Source organism: Amphibalanus amphitrite, unplaced genomic scaffold (genome assembly GCF_019059575.1).
Source record: "Amphibalanus amphitrite isolate SeventyFive unplaced genomic scaffold, NRLGWU_Aamphi_draft 000681F_arrow, whole genome shotgun sequence".
In the NCBI taxonomy this organism is placed as follows: domain Eukaryota; kingdom Metazoa; phylum Arthropoda; class Thecostraca; order Balanomorpha; family Balanidae; genus Amphibalanus; species Amphibalanus amphitrite.
The window spans coordinates 330,834-341,939 of NW_024882175.1; the positions used below are offsets into that span (position 1 = coordinate 330,834).

The window sequence follows — 11,106 nt, forward strand, 5'->3', positions numbered from 1 at the left end:
CGTATTCGATTGGCTGCTCGCTTGGCACTGAAGTGGGCAGGATTCGGCGTGATTCACCGTGTGATGCAGTCCGGAGTCGAACGAAATTAGCCGCGTCCACGTTTTCGACAGCGAATGATAACAAGCAATCGACGGCGGGATATATTTGACGCTGAAGTTGTTTCAACATGAGTCGTTCACTGAAAGACAGGCCAAGCAGACTCCGAAAGCATTCCTTGATTATGCACACAGTACTGTCAACTACCCATGGCAACAAATCATTCAGGTGACCCACATTAGCCCATCATTACTGTCCATCATTGAGACCTGGGACACTAATGGCAATTTATCTTTTTCGGCAATTTGTCTGCAGTATGGGGCCTCCTCAGATGGTCCTTTCTAGGTCAGAGCAGGACAGGGGGCAGCCGTGAGCGATGGGTGCTGACCTGAGGAGTGGGGATGTTGCTGTCTGCTGAAGCAGCAAACGGTCACCGGTCATCTCGGTCCCTTTGGGAAAGCAAGTGACCCAGTAGACAGTAGCTGTCCGTCCAGGTAGACAATAGCTCATGTCCCAGCTCACGGTGGCTTTCCGTCCAACGGATAGCGACTGCATACTGTGTAGCCCCAACCATAGGCTATCCGCCAGATGGATTCATCCCACTGCACCCAAAAACGGCTCCCCAGCTCCTGAACGGCGGTTCCTAGTTATTCGCATAGCATTCCCTCCCCGTCCCAAAAAGGGGGTCGCCACAGGCCGTCGAGTGAAGGGTGCAGGTGCCTCCTCGGCCGCTGGCTGTCGGCCACCAGCGTCGTGCTGACGTCACGCGTGCCGGCTATTTGTTACAGGCGCCGACCGACCCGACACGGCCCGGGGGCAGCCCCTGTACCGACCGGCGGCCCGGCCGACCAACCCGACACGGCCCCGGGGCTACTGCTCTGCCTCCCCAGCAGTCGGTAGGTATATGTAGACCGGTGGCCGCGCCGACCGACCCGGCTCGGCCCGTGAGGCTGTACTGACCTCAGTGGTCGGTATAGACCGGCGCGCCGACCAGCCCGATACGGGCCATGGACTGTTCTACCGATGTCAGGCGGAAACCGACACGGGGGCTTCTACTCCGTCATTCCCAGTAGTCAGTATAAACCAGTGACCGCGCCGACCGACACGACACGACGGAAGGCTGCTCCATCGCGGGCCCCAGTACCGACCAGAGTCAGGGGCGCTTGACTGGTAGGGAAGGACTACGTGGACCAGGGATACAACAGGGACGCGCTACGACCCAGAGACCTAGCTCCTGTGAGACCAACGGCAGCAATGTCACCACGCGCCTGATTATGAGATGCAGTCGTAATGATGGACCTATTACAGTCCTAGCATGCGATTTATTATTCGAAAAACCACGGCTATTCGTAAAAACTTTCAGCAATACATACCTACAGAAGCGCCATTTTAACGCTACGATTAGTGTAGTTTTTAGTAAAAATTATTTACTACTGAAAACACTCAGTTTTGCAAGCTTAATTGGTCTGTAACTTCATTAGTCTTAAGGCTCATGTTAAGGCACCAAATTATATACATACACTCGAGAGCTGCGCCCTGCAATAAGGTAAAGATAAACATTAAACTTCACCCACCGGGAACCGCCAGGAGAGAGGAGTGGAAAAGACAGAACAAGGGGAACGTTGCTGGGAGGTCAGAAAGCTCGGAGGAAGACCGCGACAGGCCCTGCGCGTCATTCGCTGTCTGGTCGCGTTCGGATGGCATCAGTCACACGACAACCAATATCACACAGCCGGCAATACAGCGACGACTGGCGACAGAGGCGATCGTGGCCCCGAAATGTGTCGACAGTCGGCGGACACGCGTTGCATCAGCCGAACAGGCGCGCCGAGCCGCTGGGACTGGGAACGACGAGCACAGTGGGGCGGTTAGAGCTGGACAGGCGGAGCAGGACAGACTAGGGCTAGGTGGATTCAAGCGGCTGCCCGGATCGTAGCTGGATCTGGATGGATCGCAGCTGAAAGTAGTTGGACGATATAGCGAACATGCTGGACTAAAGGGAGCTCGACAGACGAAGCTGGACAGAATTAGGCTGAAATACTGTTTTGAAAGAGCTAGGGCAAGGTGGAGTGACAATTAGACGCCACCGCATGACGACAAACACCCACGGCGTTTCGCGCCCGCCGTCCGTGTGCTCGGCGTATCCCTCCGCCAGTGGCGCGCACACACCTTCCACAGAGCTCAAACAGGTTACTTATAGACGCACCACCAGGGCCGCCGAGCGGGGGTGCCAGGCGAGTCGAGAGCGGCGGCAGGCGGCGGACCGTGGCGGCGGGGCGACCGGGAGGGACCACACAGGGCGGACCGAATAGATAGGCAACTCCACAGGGCGGACAGAATAGATATGCAACTCTACAGGGCGGTCAGAAAAGACACGCAACTCGACCGCTACTCGCTAGGCGCGCGATCTGTTACAACCAGCCGGCATTGCAGCAGTTTTACATGTCACGGATAAATTGATAGGTGAAGATCAAAGGAATTCAGCACATATCGCTTTTGATGCGCATCAAGATCATTTGAAAACCGTAGTCCCAGCGGAGAGCCGCAGTTCCTGTAGGGACCAAAGCTTCATCGGAGTAGCGGCCCGAGAAGAGAGCAAGTGGTGCCATCGTGAGGGGCTGGTGGATAAAGACTCTGACCTTTGACAACAGAGACAAGACCAGAGTTGACAGATGCCTTCTCCAGAGAAACGTATCTCGAAAGTTTTAGCTTGAGCAAGAGTTTGCGAGTTTGAGAGTTCGAGTTGTGTTGACTTATTGCCTGCCAGCTGCCGGGCCGGACCCAGCCTCGATGTGGGGTAGGCCGGTAGACGGGAAGGTGGGCGGGGGCAGGGCGGAGGCAGGGAGCCGTGGAGGCGACGGGCGGCCGCGGCTGCAACTCTTCCAGACGTCCGCTGATTAGCGCAATTGGCCGCTCGACATGCACCACCGAGCAGGCGAATCGGCCCACCGCCCCCGCTAGGCAGTCACCAGAACTGAATGGCCACCCGCCCACACTCCTGACCCAACTTCTCAGAGCAGCTGGTCCACGCCGAAATTCAGCGGCCCGAGACAACCCGCTGGATGGCCTCACCCAATTGGCATGGGTCGGTCGGCTGTCAGTGACATTTGCCGACGCCATGACCGCATCAGGCAATGTCTCTCATAGCCAGTCGGTCCGTGGCTGACACGACTCGAGTCAGGACACTGGGTACGGGCCGCTCCTCGGTCCAATCTGCAGGCCCAGCTCTGCTCATCAATATCCGATGAGCCAGTAACCGCCTGTTGTCGGTCGGCGATGTTACAGGAATATCGCCGCGCATACAGGCGGCATCTCCCTCGGATAGAAGTCAGCACCGCGCCTTGCACCTCTCCCTCCCCCAGCTGACCCCAGTCTGATCACCCCTGAGGGAGCTGAGGCGGCTCCGGGGAGGCCGGGCCCGCGGCACGGTCACAAACAGATTATACGGCATCGGTCACAGATCACCGACCCGTTATTCGTCGCAGTGAACACGGCCTTATCACCGGGCGGCGCTGACAGGGCAGTCGAGCCGGTCAGACGCGACCGGAGACATGTCAACACGAGTGGATGTACCGCACTGGTCTCTCAGAGCTGCCCGACAGCGGTAGGTAACGAAAGACGAAGCGAAAAAGATGCAAACTGATCCGCAGCGCTGGATAGACGGCGGTAGACCACAAAGCGCATCATGATGGAAAGCTAGAAACTCTTCATCCACTGTAAGCACTGAACAGTGAACTCAGTCACACAAAATGCGATAGTTGTGATCAGTCGATTTGTATGGTTAAATATCATTACCGATTGTTTTTAGTTATTGTAATGATAATCAAAACAGCATTTTTGCCACACCCAGACACCAGCAAATGCGTATTCCGGTCGGTTTTGCTCTGTCAATAATCCGACATGTCCCAGTATATCTGGATTTACATGTCACGTATCAATATGGTAATAATGAAACTACCCGCAGTTCACATTTTCTGTAAAATTATGTGCATCCAATTATAAAGTGAATTCAACAGGATGCAAAGTCTCTTAGATGGGAAGTGTCTTGTGGTTGAAACCTGTCCAGTGTGCATGTTAGCAGCATGTTGCTGATTTGGCGGCTGTTCCCATCAGTATTTTCCCTGAGTTTCCCCCAGCTGTTCTCGCTATTGGCTGACCCCGCCCAGCCTGGAACGATGACGTATTATTGGAGAGCCTCGGATGATGCCGCTGGCAACGGCGCTGGAAGTTTGCCCAGACCGAGAAATTCGCCACTGGGGCCGCGGTGGTATAAGGCAAAACCCTGACAAGAGAGGGGAAAGAACAACAGCTGCTTGGCAACAAAAGAGGAAGTAAAGAGATGCGTCCACAAACACGGACTTAAATCCGTCTTTAGTCAAAAGAGGTTGCAATATCTAGCGCTCACAGCCACACCTAGGGGAAAATAATTATGTACCTATAGGCACTTAGGGATGTGAGATGCGAAGCCGGAGAACTTATACAAACATAAGAGATGCCCAAAGATGCTAACGCCAATAAACGACCGAGGCAGCAGCCCAATGCCATACAATTACAGACCCACTCCACTCCTCCCCCTCCCCCTCACTGGTTCCCCTCTCAGCGGGAGTTCGTTCGCCGCACGCCGTTCCCGGTCTGTCGGAGTCACCCGTGCACGCGGAACGGTCCACAGCCGACAGTTTCCCACTACAGAGCTCCCCTGCTGTCCGTCGGCACCACTACAATGCCGGATTCCCCGCTCAAACAGCAACAGCATGGCACACGCCGGAACGATGGGTAAACGGCACCGAGTCACCGAGCCAAGCCGACAAAACGTTGAAACCGAACAGGCAAGGACTAACTGCAAGCGTGATCGCGGAAGTGAACGATTTGACCGGAAGGGTAGCCACCAGACACCAACCCATGCCAGAGATGGGTTATAGACTTACTTCGGATGCCACAGGACAATTCAGAGGCGAGGATGCCGGTGCTAACGGTCACCGGCACAGCCGATGTCTATTATTGGGGCTACCTGTGCGGTTTTTACCGACGTGCCTGGGCTGCCCGCCGCGTACCGGCGGGTGTCAGCCACCGCACCGCGCCGCCTGTGAGTGTGGTTAGCGGAGTCGGTGTCACATGTCTGCGGGGGATCAGATGTCCCGAGAAAACAGATTGAAGATTGATATTGAGCCTGTGAAATCACCGCAGTAAGGGATCCCCTATACGTCCCCCGACCTGGCAGGTCATCTAAGGGTCATCCCGGGAAACCTCAGCCCCAGGGCTACTCACCAGTTCCTGTAGAGCCGGCGGCCGGCGCCGGCGGTCTGTGCACTCTCTCCTCTCGCCACCCGAGCTCAGGTCAGGTCAGGTCAGGTCACGCAGCGCCGCGCCGGCCAGCGGTCACCGGGCGCTCGCCATGGCGGCCTCTGGGCGCCAGCGGAGCGCACCGCGCGCCGCTGCCGCCGCGCCGCCGCTCGGCTCACTGAAATGTAAGACGGCGCGCCGGCCGGCTGGCACCGCGCGCAGCCGCCAGTCGCGCCGGTACTAAGCGTCGGCGGTACTAAATGTCGGCTGCGACTGCCAGCGCGGCACGGCCGGGCGCATATCAGCTGGCCGCCGGCCGGTCGGTGAGCCCGGCCGGCCGATCGGCGCGCGGAGAGGGGTCACTGCACAGCAGACGGCCGGCGCCCGCTGCTCATGCTGGCAGCGCGGAAAGGTCACAACACCACGGGGCGCGGACGGGGAGGATTCGCTCATTAACGAGTTTGATCGCATAAAAAGTACCATGAGCAACAAAAAAAAAATGAGAGAAAACATAACAGGAGCACAACTGCGACTCATGTGAGCAATTTGAGGATCCAGAAAAAGGATCCCTAGTAGCACACAACATTGATACAACATCGAGATATGTTGAAATCAGGTTGATTGTCAATATTGGTGCTTCAACACGAATTCAACATTGATTCAACGTTGATATCACGTTGAAATTTGGTTGTGCTTTGTCGAATCTTGGTTGAAGTTCAACATTGTAGTTCAACATCGATACAACATTGTCCCAATGTTGAGTTCACAATATCCACAGATGTAGAATTTCAACATTGTGATTCAACATTGATACAACATTGTCATGATGTTGATTTCACAATATTGATAAAAGTAGAATTCCAACATTGTGATTTAATTACTATATTGCCCCGCAGTTGTGTTGACACTTGACAACATTAAAGGGAGAATGCCCCCTCGGGTGTAAGGGGTCCCATGAGCTCGACAGGTCCTAAGGCGTCAATCGGACTAGTAAGGGTGGGATCACTGAGGTTCCAACAAAACGAATATGGTCTTATAGAAATAGTACCTATTGGTATCTTATATAGGCATATTACGTCTTGAATATGACATAGGTATAGAGAGTTATAATGTGAATCGATCCTTAAATAAAGATAGCTCTACTTCATAAATCCTTTTATAACATCCTCAACCTACGTTGAATTAAGCAGCATTATTGTAATAGGCATTATTTTATTCGGGTGCCACCGGTGCCATTCAGTATCACGGTAGGTCCTACCAGTCGTGCGTTGATCTCTTTCAGAGACCGTACTGACTGGAATCTAGCGACCGTTGGGCGCTGACCGTTTTGAAGACTGTACGCGGCCGGCAGCGGGCGGTCCCATCCTCGCCTCCGGCTAGAGGGGGACAAGGCCCTATATACCGAGGGGGAGACCGCGACAGGGGACCGCGCGTCCCCGTCCCGTTGTGCCGGCTCGCAGAGTGCGGACGGGTGTGTTGAGTGTGTGGTGTCCAGTGTCGTCTTGCGTCTCCTCTTCCGACCATGTAGGTTTCCGCCAGTTTCTGCTGTGTGACAATCAGTGCATTTATCCTAGTTATTGCACTGTAGGGTGACCGGTTTTGCAAGAAGTTTCGAAAAGTTTTGCTCCCCAGGTCTAATCTAACGTATTTGGGGGTGCTGATCACGAATCCGGCGGAAAAAATATAAAATTCGAATTTTTTTTGACCGCCCCGGCTCTTTGAATATTTCCGGTTTTCTCAATTTTTGCATGTTTTTGAATAATATGATGAATGTAATGAAAAAATATGAACAATGTATCGCTAAATGCATGTACCAGTCGATTCGGCATACAGCGACGTCGAAATCGGCACGCCGCCTGCTTCACCGGTCTCGCAGGAAAGCATAAGGCTCGGAAGGTTTGCGTTAGTTACCCGATTCTCTCCATAGATGGCGCTGGCGTAGCCGCCCGCCGGCCGGTCGTTGCCGTGCCGTTTACAGCCCCGGCGGTCACTTGCGACCGTCGTGGTCGTTATGCTACGTCTATCAAAGCACGACAGAAATTTTCACTTCATTTTTATGTTACTTCAGACATATTTTAGACCTAATGTTGAATTGGATAAATGACTATCGTGAATTGGCGAAATAGTGGAGTGCGCTCGGGAGCCATGAGCGAGGAACGTAGGTGGATTGATCTGAGTAACATATGACACTGCGTTCACTGTTGATATGAAGTTTATTCACACTATGTAGTCGGGTGACATGAGAACAAAGTGACTAACATACCTTGTGTACGACACATGGATGAAGCTAATGCTACTTTTTCATTTTGTTTCGGTAGGCCCGTTTGTTCAGAGCGTAGCCGTCCTGTCGGTCTGCGCCTGTTACAGCTGTGACTGATTCGGTGGTCAGCTTTACAGCCCTTTCGGTGGATTGGGTATGGCAGGGGACCCCCGTTTTAAGGGGAGTCTGTAGAAAGTCGCGCAACTCATCCTCGCTCATGTGTCGTACACAAGGGGGCTCAATGTCTCGGCCCTCGTCAACCGCTCGCTGCACGTTAACCAGTTCCATAGGTATAGTTGTTCGCTTGAACGTTAATTTCCGGCAGCCGGAAGTGCCGAATGGGCTGCTGCTGTGGCGGTGGGGGTGGCCATGGGTGGAGAACCTGCCCCGGCCACCCCGGCCGTGGCCGGGGTAACTTTCAGCCTACCCCGGCGCGGCCGGGGTAACTTTTCTACTCTTGTAAATCCTAAAAGCTGTCTCCATACGAGAAAAGAAAACTCACGCTCTTCGAATGTTGACTTCCATGGGCGTAATATTGCAAATCAGGTAGGTATTTACCATTTACTTAACTTGCCATAATCTCCAACCCTAAGACCCGCGTGTGGTCGCCAATGCCAAGATTGCTCTCAAATCCTGTTCAGTTTCGAAATTTTGGCGCGCCTTCGGCGCACTTTTTCAAAACTACTGCTTGACCTCATTGCCTTCAACTGACCTGCCACCAACCGCAACCACACCCGTTTATGAGCGTACCCGTCAGGGTGCTCATAAACACCGAGCGGCCATCATGCTTCGAACTCGGACTGTTGTAACCGGGCCGCGTGCTCTCGCCACGCGGAATCCAACGCTCTAGCAACTGAGCTACGAGACCGGGACCGGTCGATATTCCTGGATCGACTCCCTGTTTGTATTATAAGAGCCGCCCAACATTGAAAAAGGCTACGCCCGTGGATGTCAGTGACCTATTTTAGTGCTTTACTTGGTTCGATCTGTCAATTTCTCTGTAAAGCTTCTACTATGGTGAGTTGTCTTTTTGTAGCTATTTTGAGACACAATAAAAAGCTGAAAACGCAACATTTAGGTACTCAAAATGGCATATGGTTTGGTTTGGGTTCGGTGTGAAATTGCAAGTTTAAGCAAAAAGAAATAATAATTTAAAAGGAAATTGCCTTTTCGATCATTCCAAAAATGTTATGAATAATACGGTGTCGGATACAACGCTCATCCTTGAGCAAACACAGCATCCTATTCCATGCGTCAGAATAGGGGTTTGATGATGACCGTTGAGAACAACGTGAGTATATCGTCTTCCCGCGACTATCGGTCGCCGGCCGGGGTAACTTTTTCAAACATTCTCCACCCATGGGGGTGGCAGCTTTGGCGGCGGTCGTGGCGGCGGTGCCGGCGGCGGCAGTGGTGGTGGTGGTGGTGATGGCCGCCGCCGTTTCAGACGCCGCTGCTTCTGCTGTGGCGGCGGCGGCGGGGGCGGTGGCGGTGGTGGTGGCGATGGCCGCCGCCTCTGTCACCCCTGCTTCTGCTGTGGCGCGGGCATGGCATTAGGGCAGATGCAGTCCGCATAATCCAGAGCATTCGTCAAAAAAGGCAGCGACAGGAGCAGCCGCCGTTCCCGCCCCCGCCACAGCAGAAGCAGCGGCGACAGAGGCGGCGGCCATCGCCACCACCACCGCCACCGCCCCCGCCGCCGCCGCCACAACAGCAGCAGCGTCGTCTGAAACGGCGGCGGCCATCACCACCACCACCACCACCACCACCGCCGGCACCGCCGCCACGACCGCCGCCAAAGCTGCCACCCCCACCGCCACAGCAGCAGCCCATTCGGCACTTCCGGCTGCCGGAAATTAACGTTCAAGCGAACAACTATACCTACGGAACTGGTTAACGTGCAGCGATCGGTTGACGAAGGCCGAGACATTGAGCCCCCTTGTGCACGACACATGAGCGAGGATGAGTTGCGCGACTTTCTACAGACTCCCCTTAAAACGGGGGCCCCTTGCCATACCCAATCCACCGAAAGGGCTGTAAAGCTGACCACCGAATCAGTCACAGCTGTAACAGGCGCAGACCGACAGGACGGCTACGCTCTGAACAAACGGGCCTACCGAAACAAAATGAAAAAGTAGCATTAGCTTCATCCATGTGTCGTACACAAGGTATGTTAGTCACTCTGTTCTCATGTCACCCGACTACATAGTGTGAATAAACTTAATATCAACAGTGAACGAAGTGTCATATGTTACTCAGATCAATCCACCTACGTTCCTCGCTATTGTAAATGGCTCCCGAGCGCACTCCATTATTTCGCCAATTCACGATAGTCATTTATCCAATTCAACATTAGGTCTAAAATATGTCTGAAGTAGCATAAAAATGAAGTGAACATTTCTGTCGTGCTTTGATAGACGTAGCATAACGACCACGACGGTCGCAAGTGACCGCCGGGGCTGTAAACGGCACGGCAACGACCGGCCGGCGGGCGGCTACGCCAGCGCCATCTATGGAGAGAATCGGGTAACTAACGCAAACCTTCCGAGCCTTATGCTTTCCTGCGAGGCCGGTGAAGCAGGCGGCGTGCCGATTTCGACGTCGCTGTATGCCGAATCGACTGGTACATGCATTTAGCGATACATTGTTCATATTTTTTCATTACATTCATCATATTATGCAAAAACATGCAAAAATTGAGAAAACCGGAAATATTCAAAGAGCCGGGGCGGTCAAAAAAAATTCGAATTTTATATTTTTTCCGCCGGATTCGTGATCAGCACCCCCAAATACGTTAGATTAGACCTGGGGAGCAAAACTTTTCGAAACTTCTTGCAAAACCGGTCACCCTATAATATTGCAGTGCTAAGTAAAAAAAAAAAAAAAACTGGCGCTGAAACGTTCTCTTCAAAATGGTGGCGATCACCGTCGTCACTCACTTGCCTGCGGCAAAGGGAAAAAGTGCTGCCGGTGGCGTCATGTAGTGCCATGCCTTGAAACACGGCCCGGTAAGTATAAAAGAATAGATGCAGGGTAGTGGGACGTATTAAGGGTGCATGCGTCATACTAAATGCACTTACATAAGTATCTATTATCTGAGCTGAAAATGACTGAACTGAATTTACTCAAAGGCCCAATCTATGACCGTTGTTACATAGGAATCTTCGCTTTGTTACAGGAGTGCGAGGCTCGACGGGCGACTCAACCCCCATGGCCCTGACTCAACCGCTCAAGATGTGAAAATGTCGGAGACTGAGCGGCGGCCGAGGGCGAGGTTGTGTGACGTGACGTGATGTGTGAAGTGTAGCTGACTCGAAAAAAGTGAAGAGCTGTGCATACTGCATATATCATAGAAATACATTTTCCCCCCGAATATTGACTGTGACGGTGACACTGGAATATTTTAGGTAATTACGGGATACGTGATTTCGTACACGTATAGGTCTGTCGACAACAACATCGAGACAATGTTGTATCAACATGGAAACAATGTTGAATCAACCAAGAATCAACATCGAGACAATGTTGT

At 53.1% G+C, this 11,106-nt stretch overlaps 1 protein-coding gene and 1 long non-coding RNA gene across 3 annotated transcripts in view; one reads left to right on the top strand and one right to left on the bottom strand.

Annotated features, from left to right (window-relative positions):
• LOC122364535 (serine/arginine repetitive matrix protein 2-like) overlaps window positions 1–5,558 on the bottom strand; it is a 33,197-nt gene extending 27,639 nt beyond the window's left edge. Inside the window, exon 1 of one of the 2 annotated variants that reach the window (XM_043334994.1) lies at window positions 5,303–5,558. The gene's annotated coding sequence lies outside the window, so the exon portion shown is untranslated. The remainder of the gene's footprint in view (window positions 1–5,302) is intronic. The other variant, XM_043334995.1, reaches the window with a different exon arrangement.
• Window positions 5,559–6,736: 1,178 nt separating this feature from the next.
• Window positions 6,737–11,075, top strand: LOC122364542. Its single transcript, XR_006253570.1, has 3 exons — window positions 6,737–6,841; window positions 10,441–10,585; window positions 10,756–11,075. It is a non-coding gene; the product is annotated as an uncharacterized LOC122364542 (long non-coding RNA).
• Window positions 11,076–11,106: the final 31 nt, after the last annotated feature.